At 37.0% G+C, this 21,002-nt stretch overlaps 1 long non-coding RNA gene across 1 annotated transcript in view; it reads left to right on the forward strand.

Moving 5' to 3' along the window:
- The window catches only part of LOC127142741 (uncharacterized), a 67,199-nt gene extending 54,712 nt beyond the window's left edge, over positions 1-12,487 (forward strand). The window contains exons 5-7 of the long non-coding RNA XR_007813774.1: positions 10,013-10,076; positions 10,556-10,741; positions 11,961-12,487. This is a non-coding gene — a long non-coding RNA (uncharacterized LOC127142741). The remainder of the gene's footprint in view (positions 1-10,012; positions 10,077-10,555; positions 10,742-11,960) is intronic.
- Positions 12,488-21,002: the final 8,515 nt, after the last annotated feature.

The following is a 21,002-nucleotide window of genomic DNA, read 5'->3' on the forward strand; positions in this document are numbered from 1 at the left end:
AAGGGAAAGCGTCTTTTGAGGTGAGATTTTCTGACAGACCTTTCCAGCACACTACACAGCTACAAGCAGGAATGAAAAACAGGAAGGTTGTGGTTCAAGAGGTTGGCTAGTAGTCCTCCTGCTTGCCAGCCTGCATAATGATGGGAAAAGAGGAAATGTTCTTACTCCGAGCCAGAGATAAAAGGATTTGTAAGGGTATATAAGTACAGAAGAGGAGTCGAGAGAGCGATCAATAATTAATTTACTTTCAACAGTCAAGGGCAATTAACACGCTTTTTTGCCCATTACCCACCTAAAAGGGCCGACGCTGTGGCTCTAGCCCCTAATCTCGCTGACCATTGTCACAATCGAGGATTACACTAGCTAACAAATCGATGCACACACACTCACACGCAGACACAGAAAACACACACACGCTCCCCTGAACACTGGAGACTTGGATTAGAGGCAGTTTTGTATAGTTACAAATGTCGAACATGCAGGATTTTGTTGCATTAACCTCCATCCCGAAGAACAGCGTGGCTGGACAAGTTCCTGTTTGTTTTACAAACAATGCTGCGCCTTTGTTATCCATCACAGAAATGCAATTGCTCCAAATGTAATGGCATATCAATATCTGATGTGGCCTGAATATTTAGAGTAGAACGCAAAGAGAGTGTGCTGTAGCCAAATGTATCCTCCTTCAGAAACCATTTTTCTAGGTGAAATGGCAGCAGGGTAGTGGTGTCAGAGAGACCTTTCTGTACAAAAAAGGTCACACATTTGATCCTTTGATTTGTCAATTGAAGTGTCAATTCCTGTCAGGAAAATGAATCTTTACCTTTCTCATATAGGCAAGTGACTGTAAGGTTGTTGTCCCCTCTGCTCTCTCTAGTGAAAAGTCTGCATATTCACTACGTGTGTCTTGAATTCTAATACATTATCTGCCAATTGTGTCCTAAATACTAAAATATTTGTCCTTGGAGATCATCATCGTAAGCTCTTGCAACCAGTGAACAATTTTCTAGATAGAGATCTCCACTCCACTTCCTCCACTGTGTTCATCAGCATTTCTCATATGGAATATGTTGCCAGGGAAACACCATTTACGCATGACAAGCTGACCTCAGAGTCAAGATCAAACTCTGTGTAAGAAGCATATTTCAGTAGCTCATCCTGCCCCAGTATTACCTGATGTAAATGTGCTGCAGATTTTTATTTTTTTTTAAACTGGGTCAAAAACCCCCAACTTGTCCAGGAAAGCAGACTCAGAGATGGATGATACCCAAAGCTTTGGGGAATAGATTTAACCTAGACTGGATTCTGGAGCTGTGACACCAGTGATTACTGCTGAACCGACAGGAGGGAAAGCTCATTTAACTAAGTAACTGCCAGGGGATCTTTTTCCCTTCCCAAACTGAACATGTGTACTAAAACTGACGAAGGGGAATGAGTGCTTTTTTAAAGGAACTTACTCACTATGTTACACACATCCACATTTTACCAGATGGGTCAGAGTACAAAGCTGCTAGTAGCAGGTAGGAGTTCATTGTCTTGCTCAAGGACAAATCAACATGGATGGAAACATTGCTCAGAATATATTTTATTACAGATTTTACATAGTTTCATTCATTCTTTTCCTCAGAGACTGTAATCAGATTTTGTTACTGTTCATTACTGCCTGTTGTACTGAGAGAGGCTTACCGGTGGCTCTTTTACAGAATGCAAACAAAAATCTGTGCTATCACATTTCATTACATGCCATAATCCACATGATATAAACATTATGCAGAATCAAGAAAAAAAAAAGACAACAACATAAAGTAGATGTTGCGGAGCAAATCTGGTTACATGGTAAAGACAATCAAAGTACATTTCTGACAATTAACATGACTTGTGGTTCTTTTAAAATGTTCACAAGGAGCAGCCTATGCTTTGTTTAGCCAAGATCCATTAAGGCTTGGGTCCTGGGGCTTACTCATATTATTTTTCACTTTCCAACTCACAAGTATGTGATTTTCTTTTCTTTCGTCATGTAGGTTGTAACATGATGTTTTTCTTTGCATTTTTAAATCGATGCAACTGCCTAGGAAAGCAATGGTATGATTAATAATAAAATAAACCGGTTCTTCAAAACATAAATGTCTTGTTGATATAAAATTTTAAATATACAGAATGAAAAGTGATGGTAAGCCTACTGCAGCTATGTTGAATACAGTGGACATGAGTCCCAATTGATCCACCAGACAGAGTTTGGCACTGAGGTTCATTCCTGTGAATAACCACAGGGGAGGAATGGAAAATAAAGCTCAGTAAAATTTAATATAATGTAATGCATTTATCAATCAATTTCTTGTTTTTAGCAGATTTCCATTAGATTGATAATCATGTGTATTTGTTTTTATCAAACAAATACACATACGCTCAAGAAAAACAAAGAAACTGAAATAAAATACAGAACGTGTAGCTGTGTTCCATGACAACAGTATAGGCGTAGAAACAGCTGCTCATGTGTAAATTGTATCACCATAGTCAAGGGCGGCCATTGAGGACAAGCATACTGTACTCTCGCATTGCTCAGTGAACTGCTAAATAAATTAACTTACAGTGGTTGTTCACTTCATTGAGCAATGTTGTTCTGCAGGCACAGATACACATAGTCCATCTTTCTGGTGCAGAGTACAGGCAGCTTACTTGCACTGTTCTGGATTACTGACATGTTCATGTTTGCTACTTTACAGTCTGTTCACGCAAGGGGGACAAGAAATCTGTGAGAGAACATGGCTATAATTATCCCTTTTTAACACTTCATTTCACTTGTGATTAAAATATATTCAGGGTCTGTGATCAATTGCAGATAAACTGCTGAAAGAGCTAGCAAACTATTGTGGTAGACATTTCCTCCTTGGCAAAAGTAATAATGAAGCACAACACTGTGTGACGCATTAGACATGGACAATGCTGACAGCACTTCCACAAGTTGAGCCTTGTTTGGGTAGTAGAATGCCTTCCGCATACTTGGACGTGGCTCTGTTTGAAGCAATTACAAGAGTAAATATGAGTTGCACATCCCAGTGTTGGCTGCTTTTAGCCCTACAGCCTTTCCATTTCCAATTAGTCAAGCAAAAGTTAGCTATTTGCAAAGCCTTTTTCTATCAAACAAGTTTGTCATAAAGTGGTTTACAGAACAAAGCACATCAGTGCAGATTAAAACAGGAGACAAACAAAGGAAAGAATGAGCGAGAAGAAGCAATTCACACATTTTAGGCTAGGATCACATCCTTTTATACACAGTTTCAAATTATCTGTTTTTATGTCAAAATCACTTTACAGCGATATCAAAAAGACATGGACATTACAAAGCACATAAATTTTGTAGCTATTCTCATGCCAAATATTTTTTGTTGCCACATCTGCTGTGTGTCTCCAGGAATACCAATTAACTTGTCTATTTGGCTCTTTTTTCTGTTATAGTGTTTAGCAGTCCTCCATACTATTGCAGCTGCCACAAATGTCTAAATATGACAACAACAGTCTCAGGTAAAGGAATGGGAGATTTAATGAGTATCTTGACATGCACACTAATAACAGAATCTTGACCTAATTCAAATCTTGAATACTAAAATATCTCTGTAAATGTCATAATTTAAAACAGAGCTTTGTTGACGTGTCAGATTTTGTTTGGGATTTTCAGACCCACATATCAAAGGTCACCAGATGTCATGACCCAGATGTTGCATTAACAAAACAGTGCAGTGGACTGCCAAGCAGCAGATCGACTATTATATGCAAACTTGCTATATAAACATTACCAAGATACTTATTTAAACTGGATCATATCAGTAATCCTTTTTGCTTGCTCCACTGATTTCAAAGCTGCATCACCTGCAGTGTCAACTCTAGAGCTTGCACATGTCTGTGGGTTTGTGCTCACATGTATGTGTCTGCATGATATGAAGCCCCCTATATGCCACTTGGCAAATGAGTGGATTCCTTCCTCTGGCTCAGACAGAAAGATGACAAGATTATTATTGACTCTAGGACACTGTCAGCAGCACCATGGATAATAACCTACCTACTGAGCCTAGCTTAGAGTCTTCAGAGGCAGCTGCTAGTGAGGTACTGTGAACGAGAAATAGTTCAGTGACATGTCTGTCATGAAACACAGAGGGAATCAGCACCTCCTGCAGATGCAGGGAACTATCTGCAACCTTTTATGCTGCAGTTTCGTCCAGAATGGTGTCATGTCACTGGGCTTATAACTCCTGCACTTGTGCATAGGGGGGTGGTACAAAAACATCAGTCAAGTGAAGGGTGCACGGCTTGACTCTCCCTGTCCCCTTTTGTGTGCCGTACAGGGGCTGGTGAGCAGGAGGTTGACAGTTGCCTAAGGCGATAGGGGGGGAATTGTAATGTGGATTTTTTTTTTCTTCTTCTGTGGTGGGGGGTTTATAAATAAATAAGACACCCAGCTGCTATTTACAGATATCTTCTTTCCCTGGTGTGTGCAATAGAGACATACTCAGCGGAATCCCAATTTCCTTTACCAAAACAATTGTGGAGGATTGAAAGATTGGAGGCTTTAGTGTGTAGTTATACTGCCTCCTTGTGGACAGTTTGTGGAATGAAAATCACCACTGTCACGGTTACCTTTAAATGTGCACTCTTTCGTGAGTTATAATCCATAGCAACAAAAGTGAGCAGAGACAGATACATAGATAGAGAGATATAACATAGCCAGAGTATGCAGACACTGTCCAAATACTTAAGTGCACTGTTGTTTTGGTGATATTTTATATTTTAATGATACCATGCTTCCAACTTTGTGGCAAGTTTTTGATGAACGCTCCTTCCCTCACCCACAGAAAAACACAATCCATAAAGACAGAAAGTTTGGTGTGAGAGAAACTGAATGGCCTGCACAGTGCCTGACCTCAACCATCCAGCAACTTTAGGATGAATTCAGAATGCCAACTGTGATCCAGGTCTTATCTCCCAACATCAGTAGCCATCAGTAGTGGAGTTTAGAAATATTCTTGTTGCTGAATTGGAGCAAATCCCTGCAACAAGCTTCCAAATATCTTGAGGAAAGAGTGGACTGCTATAGCAGCTCACCAATGTTTTTAATAAGATGGAAATATGGAAATGCAGAACTGGAGCTTTATTAAGGGTATGCATGTTGGCCACATAATTTCACTTAGCATGCACACATGGAGGGGGAAAAACATATGCAGTATATCCCAAGAAGCTTGTGAGTGTGAGCTTTGATCTCTGCAAGAGCCAACATGCTCATGAACAGACATCTTATCAAAGTGTCCTTTGATTAGATGAGCAGTTAACACCAAGCCTACTCAGTCTAAGTCCTTCTCAAGAGCAGCATTAGCTGAAAACATAAGTGCAAAGTGACAGTGATTAATTTACTCAATACTCAGTACTCAGGACTTTCTACTTATAGCCAACAGGACCAGATGCATTAAAAGGCTGCTTAGTCATCAATGAGTTCACAATTAAACAATCTGAGTGGGAGTTTTTATTTTTATACACATTTATAATGTCAAATTTTAGTTTAAAAAAATGTTAATACAGCATTTTTGTTTCTGTGAAATGTTTTGACATTGACATACTCCTTTTACTTTAGTGAAGGATCTGAATAATACCTCCTCTGTCTGGCTAAAAGCCCAAATATAAATGTAAGCTCAATGTCTTCCTTGTACCTGCCTTTCTCTGGCAACCTTAAGAGAAGAAACACATTTATGTTGCCTCTGTCAATTACGAATATAGGTGTCAGCTTGGATTAGCACTTCCATCTGTCAGGAAATCAGGATAATCAAATCTATACACCTCAGGTGTCAGCTGTCACCACTAAAATGTGCTAATCAGTGAAAAAAAAGCATAGGAAGGAGAGTAGGTTTTGCCTAAATCAGTACTAAATGTTGCTGCCAATAGGTGATCAGGCAGCATCATCATCTTATTTAAGAGGAAAGGCAGACTTGTAATTGCTGGTAACATAAGACTAAAAACTAAAATTAATGCTTGTATGTTCTATATGATCATGGAGGAAAATATTTAAATTTCTATCAGAGTATAATATTGAATTATCAGACAGTTAATGACATTAACATATTTTATCACATTTTGTACTCATCTAGTAGGATATTTAAATCTGACACATAATTGCTTTACATAACACACACACACACTTTTATATTTCTATCTTTGTGAGGAGACTTGCTGACATAATACATTCCCTAGCCTTTTACCCAAACCTCAACCATCACAACTAAATGTCCAACCCCCTATCACAGCCTAAACCTGAGGTAAAATTCTAACCTGAGCCCTAAAACCATATCTTAACCCTATAACAGCCCCTTAACCTTGTGAGGACCTGCCAAAATGTCCTCAACTCTACTACTCAAACTGGTCCTCACAAAGATAGAAGTACACATACACACACTCACACTTCCGTACTCATACAATAAATGGGTAAATAATCTTACTGACCTGTACCAGGAAAACATCTGAGGCCTGAAGAATTGACTGTATCTGCAGTAAGTTAATTTACTTGAACTTGTGTTACAGCTGAACAGAAGAGTATAAAAAAACACTATATACAAAAATAAAGCCATCAGGCAAGCTTAACAGCTCCACAAATGTATACATGATCTGACATAAAATGTCATAAAAATGTCATGTCATGTCAAAAGAGCTCAACATTGTTGCTATGACCAAGAAATCTTTAGTTATTTCTTTGCTGGGACTTTTCTGTGCAGAGTTTGCATGCCCCCCCTGTGCATGGGTTATCTCCGGATACTCCAGCTTTTTCCCGCAGTCCAAAGACATGCAGGTTAGGTTAACTGGTGACTATAATTGTCTGTAGGTGTAAATGTGAATGATTGTTTGTCTCTATATGTCAGCCCTAAGGTAGGCTGGCAATCTGTCCAGGGTGTACCCTGCCTCTTGGCCAGTGTCAGCCCCCCGTGACCCTTAATGATACACAGTATAGATAATGGATGGATGGATGAATGGATGAATGGATGGGTGTATATATTACACAGAGTCAAAATGAATTTGACATGATCAATCAGGTTACGGATGTTTATGAATAAAGTCAACCAAACTGGGGTGAACCAAGGATGCTACAACTTCAATCAACCTTTAGCTAAGATTTGGTCAGACTTTTTGCATTACAGTCTATCAAAGATACTGGATTTTCACCACTTCTGTTTTTTTTTTTTTTTTTTTTTTTTTTTTTTGGCACACAAGACTTATAAGTGCCTGTGGCAGGGAGCTGTGGAATGAGTCCGCATGTCAGCCATCTGTACTTGAGCAGCAAAAACTATCACAAAATTCAGCCATGAAAGTGCCTGCACTTGGACTATCTGTTATATTTCAATCCAGTGAAGATTATTTCTGAGTCAGCTGTTGAACAGTGGCACATAGTAGTTTGAATGTTACAGTGAAATAACAAAAAAAGGGCTCCAAAGCTCTCAACAAAGAGACTGTATTTTGCATTGTGAGGTAAACCCCAACCTTGGAATCTTGTGAGACATTTCTGCAGAATTCTCTTCTAATTTTCTCTTAGTTGTCTCAAGTGTTAAGATGTGCCTTGATTGATTGTGTCAATTACAGGGAGGCTTGAGTAGCAGTCAATATATGTGATAGATTACTTGAAGCCCCTTTAAGTCCAACTGCAATTTGTGTGGCCTCATAAAGGTGAAGACTATAAATGACTGTAGCTGCAGTTATTACAGAAATCTCTAAATCTACCTTAATATGGTTGCAAAACCAACAAAAAACCTCAACATAAACCTAAGATTTGGCTTTTTCTCATGATAGTATGGCTACTTGTTTACATAATTAGTTCACAAAACAATAGCTGTTTAAGTGACATGGTTTGACAGCCAAACCTGCAGTGTCTGCCCTAAAAATACAGTCAAAATATGCCATGTTTAGACACTATCTGTCACTTTATTTCTGTACAAACACCCTTTTTTAATTCAAACCCTGCTGTAAAGCTGTGACAATGAAGAATGTCAGTGATTCTACCTAGAAAATGAAAACATGTTGGTTCGTATTAAAAGTCCATAAAAAGGAAGATTTGAATCAACCTCCGCTGATTCGACCAATCAGAAGCGAAAGGCGGAGCAGGAAAAAAACGACCAATCAGCGTGTGTTGGCTGGCGTTTGTCGTCATTGGCAATGAATCGGGGAAAACAGATGAAGACCAACGTTTGAACCATTACCTCGGTTTGACGGTACTTTGAGAAAACTTAAATATCAAAGAAGCGTCTGTGTCATGCTAAAACATGCTTTGGAGCTGCTTTTTTGTCGAACACCAGTGAGGTTGGACGCTGAATACACCTCCGGCGCGAAGGTAAGGCTAAAGAGCGAACTAGCTTGCGTTAGCATTTGCGTTAGCGTTAGCCTTCTCTTGTAATTACATCTTTTGATCCTATTTCCATTTTCAGTCGTTTTTATCACGCGGATAAGAGTGTGTTTGTGTTTCCGTGACTGAGTGGTCATTTTATATCGTTTTACGTCTCTACCGGGCTATTTTATATCTGGGTGTTGGTATTTGTGGCAAGCACTGGCATTAGCGTTGAGCGTTAGCATTAGCCGTATCTTTTTTTTTTTGTTCATATAATACAATTGAAAATAGGCACTTCAATTTCAAGAAATTATAATTGAATCAGTATTCCTAGGAACTGAGCTGAGGAACTGTGGTAATGTTTTTTGCAATGCCTGAAGCTCCATGTATGTCTTTCTATTCTTTGGGTTCATGTTTAGGTTAGTAGCCATGAACATATACATATAAGGAACAGGGAGAGGGTCTTTCCTCCCTTCTCTCTGTCTCTTGGAAAAAGTGAGGTCATTGAGTGAGAGCCCAATGTCTTGCTGTAAATCGTAAAGACGACTAACATATATATATATACTGGTGTTCAGAGCTGTTAGGGAGAGAGATCGGATCCTCTCACAGGCTACTGCAGTGCTTGTTCGATGCTGAACTACTTTGTAATAAACTTCTATATACAAGTAAGTCAGTGTCAGCGGAGATCTTCTCTTCATCATCTTCACATCAACATCACCATCAAATATACCACAGTAACAACATATATAAAACATATGTAGCTTTTTCCTGTGTGTCATCATTTTTATGTGCGTGGGTTAAAGTGTGTTTCTGTACCTGTGACTAAAGTGTCCCTGACGTGAGTTGTGGAGGGTGGTAACTGTTTAGTAGTCAGTTTGTCTGTTTACATCTCCATTTGCATCTCTTAACAATTACTTTGCAGACATTTTTCTGCGTCTTTGTAATTCTGTGCTCCATCTTGGAAATTTTAAGTCAGTTTATGTCAGATTATCATGTCGATGTGGTAATTTTGTATCTATTTGTAGTGGTGTTGCATGTTTTGCGCGTCTAGCTGGATGTTTTACATTTACTTATCGTCAGCTTCTTTGTAGTTACTTTACGTTGTATTGTGTCTTTGAGGTTTTGTGTCTATTCCGGATCATTTAACGTTTCTTTGTGGCCATTTGTGTTTTAGTGTTGTAGTTAAGCATCTCCTTGTGATTATTTTGCATCTCATTTTTTTTTTGCCTGTATGTCATTTTGTGTGTCTTTGTAGCTTTGTGGTAGTAATTTGTCCATTGCCATCAACGGATCCCCTGTTGTGTATATTATTGATTAGAAATTTCTTTCTGGTGACCTTACCAAGCTTAGTTTAGTATTTAATATAAGCTTGCAAACTAGATTTTAACTCTGTGCTCCTCCACAAGTTTAAAGCCTCAAGAGTAGGTCACAATGCATGAGCTGAAATTACTGTTAGAAGTTACAATAAAACTGTTTTAAAAGTCAATAAAGTCATATTCTAGTAACATCATTTATTTGTTCACCTCAAAACTCAAAGTATGATTGTCAAGGTTCTAGTGTTTAGTTTTCAGTGTTGTATTCTTCTACACTGTTCAAGTTTTGGAGGTGAACTTCTTTATTATTGAGGTTATTTGTTTTTCAAGTGTTGTACTTGTGTTTTACCAGGTTTACTTCTTCAGCTGCTGCGGCCTGGATGGAGACACCAGCTCTCACCTTACAAACCAAACAGGTATGTGTCCTTAAGATTTATCCAGTCTGAAGAATATGTATTGATGAGCGGAATTATTAATGTTAGTAACAGTGTTATTGTCAAAAAAAAATACCAGAAGTTAAACCCCTGCTTTCAAAATTTTACTGAAAGTTTTTATTATGCAGTTCACAGTAATATGCATGATTATTCCAGTGATTAATTGACAGATAATATAGAATATAGAAAATATAGAATATAGAAATGTAAGATTTAAGATAATCATTTAATTTTTCCCAAATATTTATTGTTATTGATTCTTTAAGATATGATGCTTTTTCTTGTCATATGTGACAGTAAACAGCCCATTTTCTGAGACACTCCTCTAATGTTTGTTAAACATTCTGGCTCAGCTGTAATGTTGAATATTTATCTGTGTTTTCATGGTTAAACTGTTGATGAGGAATAGGTAGTAGTGTATTGATCATTTCCTTTGTATGTTTTTATTTGATTTCCTCCAGGTGTCACCACTTTGTCCATGACATCGTCCGTTGAGACGTCGTCCACGATTGCAGAGACATGGTCCATGATCAGAGAGACATTGTTGAGGATGAAGGAGACATTGTCCATGATCAGAGACGTCATCCATGATCACAGAGTCTTTGTACAATGAAGAAGTTCTTTGAGGCCAGGACAGAGGCCTCCAGGTAATTCACAAACAGCCTTACATCAGCTGTCCAACACAGAGCACTGACATTAAATTGTTTATGTCCAGTATTCAATATATCAGAAGTGTATTCTGCAGTATAAAAATAATGTATAAGTAATCTAGATTAATAGAAGTAATGTAAAAGTAATTAGCAGTATCAGAAGTAAGATGTAATAGTCAAAGTAATCTGTTACTAGATGTAGTAACAGTAAATGTAATTTCAAAATTTAGTAATATGTAATAAGAAAAGTACTATGTAATGCTAATCTAATATTACAGGTAAAAGTAATCTGTAACATGAAAGTAATACAGAGGTTCTATTTTTACTTCAAAATGGAAGTCTGTCATAGTATAGTAAGGCATCAAAAAATGTAAAGAAATGCCACAGTATAGTAAGCCGTCAAAAAATGCCATAGTATAAATAAGACGTCAACAATCATCAAAACATGTCATAGTATAGTAAGGCGTCAAAAAACGTCAGCATAGTAAGGTATAAAAATGTCACAATAGAATAGAATGTCTTTATTGCCATTGCAGTGAAAACCATACAGTGAAATTTAAAACATAGTAAGGCTTAAAAATGTCATAGTATAATAAAACGGTCAAATATAGTAAGGAGGCAAAAACCGTCAGTGTAGTAAGGCATCAAAGAATGTGAGAAAAATGTTATAGTAAGGCATCAAAAAACTTTAAAAAGTATAGTAAGGCATCACTGATTCTGAATAATGAGTGTAGAACCTTTTAAAAGTTAAGTAATAAAACCATAAAAAATGGATGAATAAATTTCAAAATGTTTGAAAATAGGTCTAAAAAATTTAAACGACAATCATGACATTTTTCTTGCAATAAAATGCAATAAAATGATTTGTATAGCATCAGTCTCAAAATAGAGAAATACAACTTAAAATTTAGGAAGATATTTTTAATGATTCCAGACAACATTTAACAAATCACAGCAAAGATAATGACAGACATTTGACCACAAGGAATCACTCTAGAGCTGGTTAGGGTTAATGTAGTTATGAGTACATTTTACAATGTGTTTAATAAAGACGTATTAGTCTTTGAAAAAATGAGCCCATGACTACATTAGACGGTAGAGAAAAACAAAGTGTTTTCACTTGAACAGGAAACCAACACTGTTTACAGCAGTTAGATGGTGGTTTTTCATCTAATCAACAGCTTCATAACTCTTGGTTTTCTTTCATCCACTTCAGGTCTTCAGCTGCTGTCGTCTTCTCCTCCTGCAGAGACAAGAACCTGTGAATCACAGAAACTGATCAGTATATCTATTTTTCCTTTCCCAGGCTTTTCACATATTGTTAAAAGAACTATCTTAAAGCAGCCATCTTAGCTTTGTTTTCCACAGACACATATTCATACACTGACACCTCTACACAGTGTTAATTATTACAGTTACAATTGTTTTCCTGTATTTATTACATGGTAAGTGGTTCATGCACAGTACTTAAAAAGGCAAATGAACATTTAAATTTCAAACCTATGAGAAACAGTTGACACATTACTGTTCTAAGAATGTTTTTTGATGGTTTTTGACTCCTGAAGATAATATGACATTTTTTAGGCTTTTCACATAATGTTAAAGGAACTATCTTAAAGCAGCCATCTTACCTTTGTTTTCCACAGACACATATTCACACACTCACACCTCTACACAGTGTTTGGGAATTAGGTTAGATTTTGTGTTTGTCATTTAATTTTCAAATACAATCCATTACTGTTACATTGTCCTTTTTGTACAGTTCATATTATTTGTAATTTTATATATTGTTATAATTTTGTTGTACATCTTATCATGTTTATATCATTCCTTTTTCTATTTTTGCTGCTGCAACACTGAATTTCCTCTCTGTCAGACTAAATAAAGGATTATCTTACTTTTACTCAAATAAATACTTCTGGTTTGTTTAATATTGTATGAAATTAAATATTTTAGCCAGAGGTTAGGGTTAGGGTTAGGGTTAGGGCTTTAGTGTGTGTGTAAATAGACACACACTAGTGTACTATGACATTTTTTATGGTTGTTGACGCCTTGCAATACTATAACAGCTTTTGACTTGACCTTACTATACTGACATTTTTTCCACACATTTTCGACGCCTCACTATGACATTTCTTGACACCTAACTATACTATGACATTTTTTGACGGTTTTTGACCATTTTTGACGCCCTACTATACTATGACATTTTTTGACCATTTTTCATGCCTCACTATACTATGACATTTCTTGACACCTAACTATACTATGCCATTTTTTGACGGTTTTTGATGCTTATCTATACTACAGCCCTTGTTTTTGACCATTTTTGACGCCCTACTATACTATGACATTTTTTGACCATTTTTCATGCCTCACTATACTATGACATTTCTTGACACCTAACTATACTAGGCCATTTTTTGACGGTTTTTGATGCTTATCTATACTACGGCCCTTGTTTTTGACCATTTTTGACGCCCTACTATACTATGACATTTTTTGACCATTTTTCATGCCTCACTATACTATGACATTTCTTGACACCTAACTATACTATGCCATTTTTTGACGGCGTAGGGCGACCATTTTTGACGCCCTACTATACTATGACATTTTTTGACCATTTTTCATGCCTCACTATACTATGACATTTCTTGACACCTAACTATACTATGCCATTTTTTGACGGTTTTTGATGCTTATCTATACTACAGCCCTTATTTTTGACCATTTTTGACGCCCTACTATACTATGACATTTTTTGACCATTTTTCATGCCTCACTATACTATGACATTTCTTGACACCTAACTATACTAGGCCATTTTTTGACGTTTTTTGATGCTTATCTATACTACGGCCCTTGTTTTTGACCATTTTTGACGCCCTACTATACTATGACATCTTTTGACGCCTAACTATACTATGCCATTTTTTGATGCTTATCTATACTACGGCCCTTGTTTGTGACCATTTTTGACGCCCTACTATACTATGACATTTTTTGACCATTTTTCATGCCTCACTATACTATGACATTTCTTGACACCTAACTATACTAGGCCATTTTTTGACGGTTTTTGATGCTTATCTATACTACGGCCCTTGTTTTTGACCATTTTTGACGCCCTACTATACTATGACATTTTTTGACCATTTTTCATGCCTCACTATACTATGACATTTCTTGACGCCTAACTATACTATGCCATTTTTTGACGGTTTTTGATGCTTATCTATACTACGGCCCTTGTTTTTGACCATTTTTGACGCCCTACTATACTATGACATTTTTTGACCATTTTTCATGCCTCACTATACTATGACATTTCTTGATGCCTAACTATACTATGCCATTTTTTGACAGTTTTTGATGCTTATCTATACTACGGCCCTTGTTTTTGACCATTTTTCATGCCTCACTATACAATGACATTTCTTGACGCCTAACTATACTATGCCATTTTTTGATGCTTATCTATACTACGGCCCTTGTTTTTGACCATTTTTGACGCCCTACTATACTATGACATTTTTTGACCATTTTTCATGCCTCACTATACTATGACATTTTTTGACCATTTTTCATGCCTCACTATACTATGACATTTCTTGACGCCTAACTATACTATGCCATTTTTTGACGGTTTTTGATGCTTATCTATACTACAGCCCTTATTTTTGACCATTTTTGACGCCCTACTATACTATGACATTTTTTGACCATTTTTCATGCCTCACTATACTATGACATTTCTTGACACCTAACTATACTAGGCCATTTTTTGACGGTTTTTGATGCTTATCTATACTACGGCCCTTGTTTTTGACCATTTTTGACGCCCTACTATACTATGACATTTTTTGACGCCTAACTATACTATGCCATTTTTTGATGCTTATCTATACTACGGCCCTTGTTTTTGACCATTTTTGACGCCCTACTATACTATGACATTTTTTGACCATTTTTCATGCCTCACTATACTATGACATTTCTTGATGCCTAACTATACTATGCCATTTTTTGACAGTTTTTGATGCTTATCTATACTACGGCCCTTGTTTTTGACCATTTTTCATGCCTCACTATACAATGACATTTCTTGACGCCTAACTATACTATGCCATTTTTTGATGCTTATCTATACTACGGCCCTTGTTTTTGACCATTTTTGACGCCCTACTATACTATGACATTTTTTGACCATTTTTCATGCCTCACTATACTATGACATTTTTTGACCATTTTTCATGCCTCACTATACTATGACATTTCTTGACGCCTAACTATACTATGCCATTTTTTGACGGTTTTTGATGCTTATCTATACTACAGCCCTTATTTTTGACCATTTTTGACGCCCTACTATACTATGACATTTTTTGACCATTTTTCATGCCTCACTATACTATGACATTTCTTGACACCTAACTATACTAGGCCATTTTTTGACGGTTTTTGATGCTTATCTATACTACGGCCCTTGTTTTTGACCATTTTTGACGCCCTACTATACTATGACATTTTTTGACGCCTAACTATACTATGCCATTTTTTGATGCTTATCTATACTACGGCCCTTGTTTTTGACCATTTTTGACGCCCTACTATACTATGACATTTTTTGACCATTTTTCATGCCTCACTATACTATGACATTTCTTGATGCCTAACTATACTATGCCATTTTTTGACAGTTTTTGATGCTTATCTATACTACGGCCCTTGTTTTTGACCATTTTTCATGCCTCACTATACAATGACATTTCTTGACGCCTAACTATACTATGCCATTTTTTGATGCTTATCTATACTACGGCCCTTGTTTTTGACCATTTTTGACGCCCTACTATACTATGACATTTTTTGACCATTTTTCATGCCTCACTATACTATGACATTTTTTGACCATTTTTCATGCCTCACTATACTATGACATTTCTTGACGCCTAACTATACTATGCCATTTTTTGACGGTTTTTGATGCTTATCTATACTACAGCCCTTATTTTTGACCATTTTTGACGCCCTACTATACTATGACATTTTTTGACCATTTTTCATGCCTCACTATACTATGACATTTCTTGACACCTAACTATACTAGGCCATTTTTTGACGGTTTTTGATGCTTATCTATACTACGGCCCTTGTTTTTGACCATTTTTGACGCCCTACTATACTATGACATTTTTTGACGCCTAACTATACTATGCCATTTTTTGATGCTTATCTATACTACGGCCCTTGTTTTTGACCATTTTTGACGCCCTACTATACTATGACATTTTTTGACCATTTTTCATGCCTCACTATACTATGACATTTCTTGATGCCTAACTATACTATGCCATTTTTTGACAGTTTTTGATGCTTATCTATACTACGGCCCTTGTTTTTGACCATTTTTCATGCCTCACTATACAATGACATTTCTTGACGCCTAACTATACTATGCCATTTTTTGATGCTTATCTATACTACGGCCCTTGTTTTTGACCATTTTTGACGCCCTACTATACTATGACATTTTTTGACCATTTTTCATGCCTCACTATACTATGACATTTTTTGACCATTTTTCATGCCTCACTATACTATGACATTTCTTGACGCCTAACTATACTATGCCATTTTTTGACGGTTTTTGATGCTTATCTATACTACAGCCCTTATTTTTGACCATTTTTGACGCCCTACTATACTATGACATTTTTTGACCATTTTTCATGCCTCACTATACTATGACATTTCTTGACACCTAACTATACTAGGCCATTTTTTGACGGTTTTTGATGCTTATCTATACTACGGCCCTTGTTTTTGACCATTTTTGACGCCCTACTATACTATGACATTTTTTGACGCCTAACTATACTATGCCATTTTTTGATGCTTATCTATACTACGGCCCTTGTTTTTGACCATTTTTGACGCCCTACTATACTATGACATTTTTTGACCATTTTTCATGCCTCACTATACTATGACATTTCTTGATGCCTAACTATACTATGCCATTTTTTGACAGTTTTTGATGCTTATCTATACTACGGCCCTTGTTTTTGACCATTTTTCATGCCTCACTATACAATGACATTTCTTGACGCCTAACTATACTATGCCATTTTTTGATGCTTATCTATACTACGGCCCTTGTTTTTGACCATTTTTGACGCCCTACTATACTATGACATTTTTTGACCATTTTTCATGCCTCACTATACTATGACATTTCTTGACACCTAACTATACTATGCCATTTTTTGACGGTTTTTGATGCTTATCTATACTACAGCCCTTGTTTTTGACCATTTTTGACGCCCTACTATACTATGACATTTTTTGACCATTTTTCATGCCTCACTATACTATGACATTTTTTGACCATTTTTCATGCCTCACTATACTATGACATTTCTTGACGCCTAACTATACTATGCCATTTTTTGACGGTTTTTGATGCTTATCTATACTACAGCCCTTATTTTTCACCATTTTTGAATCCTTACTATACTATGACATTTTTTGACCATTTTTGAATCCTTACTATACTATGACATTTTTTCACCATTTCTGATGCCATAATATACTATGACATTTTTGAACTCTTACTATACTATGACTTTTTTCACCATTTTTGACGCCATACTATTGTAGTATACAGGATGTCTTATGTATGTTTTTGCCTTTTTGGAATGTCTGAAGGTTTCCAGATGTCTTCACTTCTTATGAGTTTCCTATGTCTGAGTTAGCCCTTGGGGTTTATGTTTAGGATAAGGGTTAAAAATGTGACCCCTAGATTAGTAGAGGTTAAAGGTGAGGGTTTCCTCTTATCCATCATCTTCCTCTTAACAATGAAGACATTGAATGAAGGTCCAGATGTTTCTCATGAACCATGTAAACAACCAATGTATATATACTGGTGTTTCAGAGCTGTGAGAGAGAGAGATCCATATTGGCTCGGATCCTCTCACAGGCTACTGCAGTGCTTGTCCGATAGCTGAACTACTTTGTAATAAACTTCTATATACAAGTAAGTCAGTGTCAGCGGAGATCTTCTCTTCATCATCTTCACATCGACATCACCACCTAATATACCACAAGAATTTGGCGTCACGAACTTCGGACGTGTTGTGACCTGCGGCGTTCCTGGCAACTTCAGCGCACCTACTCCCGCACCGAGCTTGCAGGATACGGTGAGCATTTCTCGCTTCTGGGGCGCTGGTTCGTTTGTTGAGGTTGTGTGTGTTTGCTGTATGGTCGCACCGAAAAGAATTGTGCTGTGTTGATGTTTGGAGTGATGCTCCGTTCTAAATTTGATTTTATTGCGCTGTGGACAGCGCATAAAAAGGGGGGAGAGTGACAGAGAAGTGAAGTAAATAAGAAGTTTGAAGAAGTGAAGAAAATAAGAGTTTGAAGTAAAAAGTGTAGAATAGCTGAATTAGTAACGATAAGGTGAGCTAGATAAAACCATGCAAGATTAATGAAGACTGGGCCCTTATCTTCTTAACGGTAAGACATGTGTACATCAGTCACTGCGTGAAAGTCGGCTTCGAGAAATAGTTAGATTAGAGAAGAAAGAGGAATAGAGAGATAAAGGAAAAAGCCGCAGATTTGGTTAAAACCCTCTGGGAGGTGGTTTTAGACGGGCCAAAAATCCTGGAAAATCACTAGGTGAATTTCAGGTCAGTTCAAGGAACTGGGGGTGTAGAGTGTAAAATTCAATTGTAAGTTCCCACTCGAACGCTAGTTGACGAACAGTGTCTGAAGCAGCCTCTCATTGAATATCTACACCTCATAAGGTAGCATAAATTTAGAAGGAAACTAAGAGAAAAAGGAGCGGCAGAAAAGCATGCTATAGGATAAAGTATGAATGAGTAGATTTTTGAGAATGTAGGATTGGATATTGTTTGTGTTTTGGGATGAAGTTTTGACTCTGCTGTGTGTTTTGAGAATCCTTTTTGTGTCCCTGTTGAGTGAGTAGTGTCTGTGTGTGTGTGCGCGTGTGTGTGGAGCTGTGTCTCAGCTGTGTATGAAAGGCTGCAGCATGGGATGGTTTATGGGGAGAGGACGTTTTTATGATTAAAACCTATGAGCCTCTTTCAAAAAGATGTTTTTGTTATTGATAAAATATATGAGCCTCTTTCGAGGGGACTTTTGATATTGTTAAAAGTATATGAGCCTTTTTTGGGGGACAGTTTGAACAAAAATCTATGAGCCTTGTTAAAGGACGTTTTTGAGAAAAAGAGAGAGGAAAAACTTATGAGCCCCAAAAAAGGACATAGAAATTTAGTGTAAGAATGTTTGTGTGGGATTTAAAGAGAAATAAAGGAATAGTAGGATATATAGTTTGAGGATGATAATTAAGGGGGAGTTAAGATTATATGGAGTAAAATAGATTTTTATGTTAGTGAGGTATGTTGTGAAATTATACTTTGGTGTTTAAAGAGGAAAATATCTGTGTGCTGGTAGATAATTGGGAATTGAATTGAATTGTTGTTAGAAAGATTTAGTGGGTTTATAAGATATTAAAATCTTGTCTGTTTCTGTTCTTATCCACTTGTGCTGTGTGAGAATTGGGGAGAAGAAAAAAGAGGTGGAGTGCTCCAGGATGCAGAAGGATGGCAGCTGGCCAAGGTGTCATGTGGATTGAGGTTTGCTGACAATAGTGTGTGCAGCTTCTGAATCCAGTCTGCTCAAGGCCAGTGTAGTTTTATCCACAAACTCTTTTCTACAAATACCTGCATTTTAAACATATGCGTTATATAGGTATAACATATCATATGTTGTAGTTGTTTAAAGGAGAAGCTTGGCAATGGACTGACCTGTTAATGTATTTAATTAAATATGATTATTGGGTTAAATGATGTTGAAAGTAGAGTGGTAAACGTGGATTTTATTTTTGTTTTATTTTGATTTGAGGTGATTGTTTATTGAAAATAGGAATACACTTGGTAATAGTTGGTCCCTTGTAGGAGCAGGTGATCTTTTGAGCCTCATATAGGATTGGACTTTTGTTAATTTGTGGAAACTTTACACATAATTTGGAGGATTAATTGTGTGTTTAGTTGATATCATATGTCGACTTAGTGTTGTACATCCACTGTTATAGTTGATTGAGTTTTTGGTTCCTTTGGAGTTGGCAAATTTATTGATTATGGTAAAATAGTGGTTTAAAATAAAATAAAATAGATAAATAAAATAGGGAGAAGTAGGTTAAGTATTTAGAAGTAGTTTTTAGTAATCAGTTTAAATTTACAATGAAGGGAGCTACTACAATGTCAGAGAAGGATATTAAAATTCAGAGAGTAATTAACCCCTGTTGATGTAGTACAGAAGAATAATCCTTTAGTCAAAGATATTGCGAAGATATCGGAGAAATGGCATAAGCGTTGGCCTGAAATTGACCAACCATGGCCAGTGGTAGGACTCTTAACCCAGATGTAATTAAAATAATGCATGTGTTGTGTCTACATATAAGGGCGGAACAAAAGAAGGGTAAAAAGGGGGAAAAACGTAAAGAAAGAGACAAGTGGAGCTTGGTGTTCTTCAGTTGGTTTGAAAATGAGGGACAGAAACTGATAAAAGCTGCAAAAGAAAAGAGAGACAGAGGTGTAGAGGAAATAAGAAAGAATGTAAAGGAAACAGAAAAATTAATGGCAGAGATTAATGCACCCTTCTCACACGTGGATTCAGCGAAGAAACCCCCACCTTATGAGAAGAAGGTGAAGTTTGAGGAGGTTTTATCCCAGCTCCCGGTGATCTCTCAGGGGGTGATTATCAGATTAAAGATGAGAATGATATAAGTAATAGAAGTGGGACAAGCAGACAAACGACTATAATGATGCATCCAAGCTCTAAAAGTAGGAGGAAAACAATTTGTGTGGGAGCTAAGGATGATCAGAGTGACTTGGGAGACATTGTGGGTAGATATGATCCTGAAGTCAAGAGGATGTTGGCTAGAGCGGAAAGAAGAGGAGAAACGTGGACGACAGAGGACTCGGAAGATGATAGTTCTAGTGAAAGTGAGAATGAAGGCAGTGATTGGGAGGAGCAGATTCCTTCGCCTTCAAGAGGTTTTTTCCCTGCGGCAACTAGTACTGGAATGGAAGAGGAGAGACGAACGGCCTTACAAGAGGTTGAGAAAAGTATAAATCAATGCCTTTCGCATCTCTATGAGTCGTTTAGACCAGAGGATCAGAAATATGGGAGAATCAATTAAAGTGGTTAAAGGCACAGAGGAAAACCT

This window comes from Lates calcarifer, linkage group LG8 (assembly GCF_001640805.2).
Source record: "Lates calcarifer isolate ASB-BC8 linkage group LG8, TLL_Latcal_v3, whole genome shotgun sequence".
NCBI lineage: Eukaryota > Metazoa > Chordata > Actinopteri > Centropomidae > Lates > Lates calcarifer.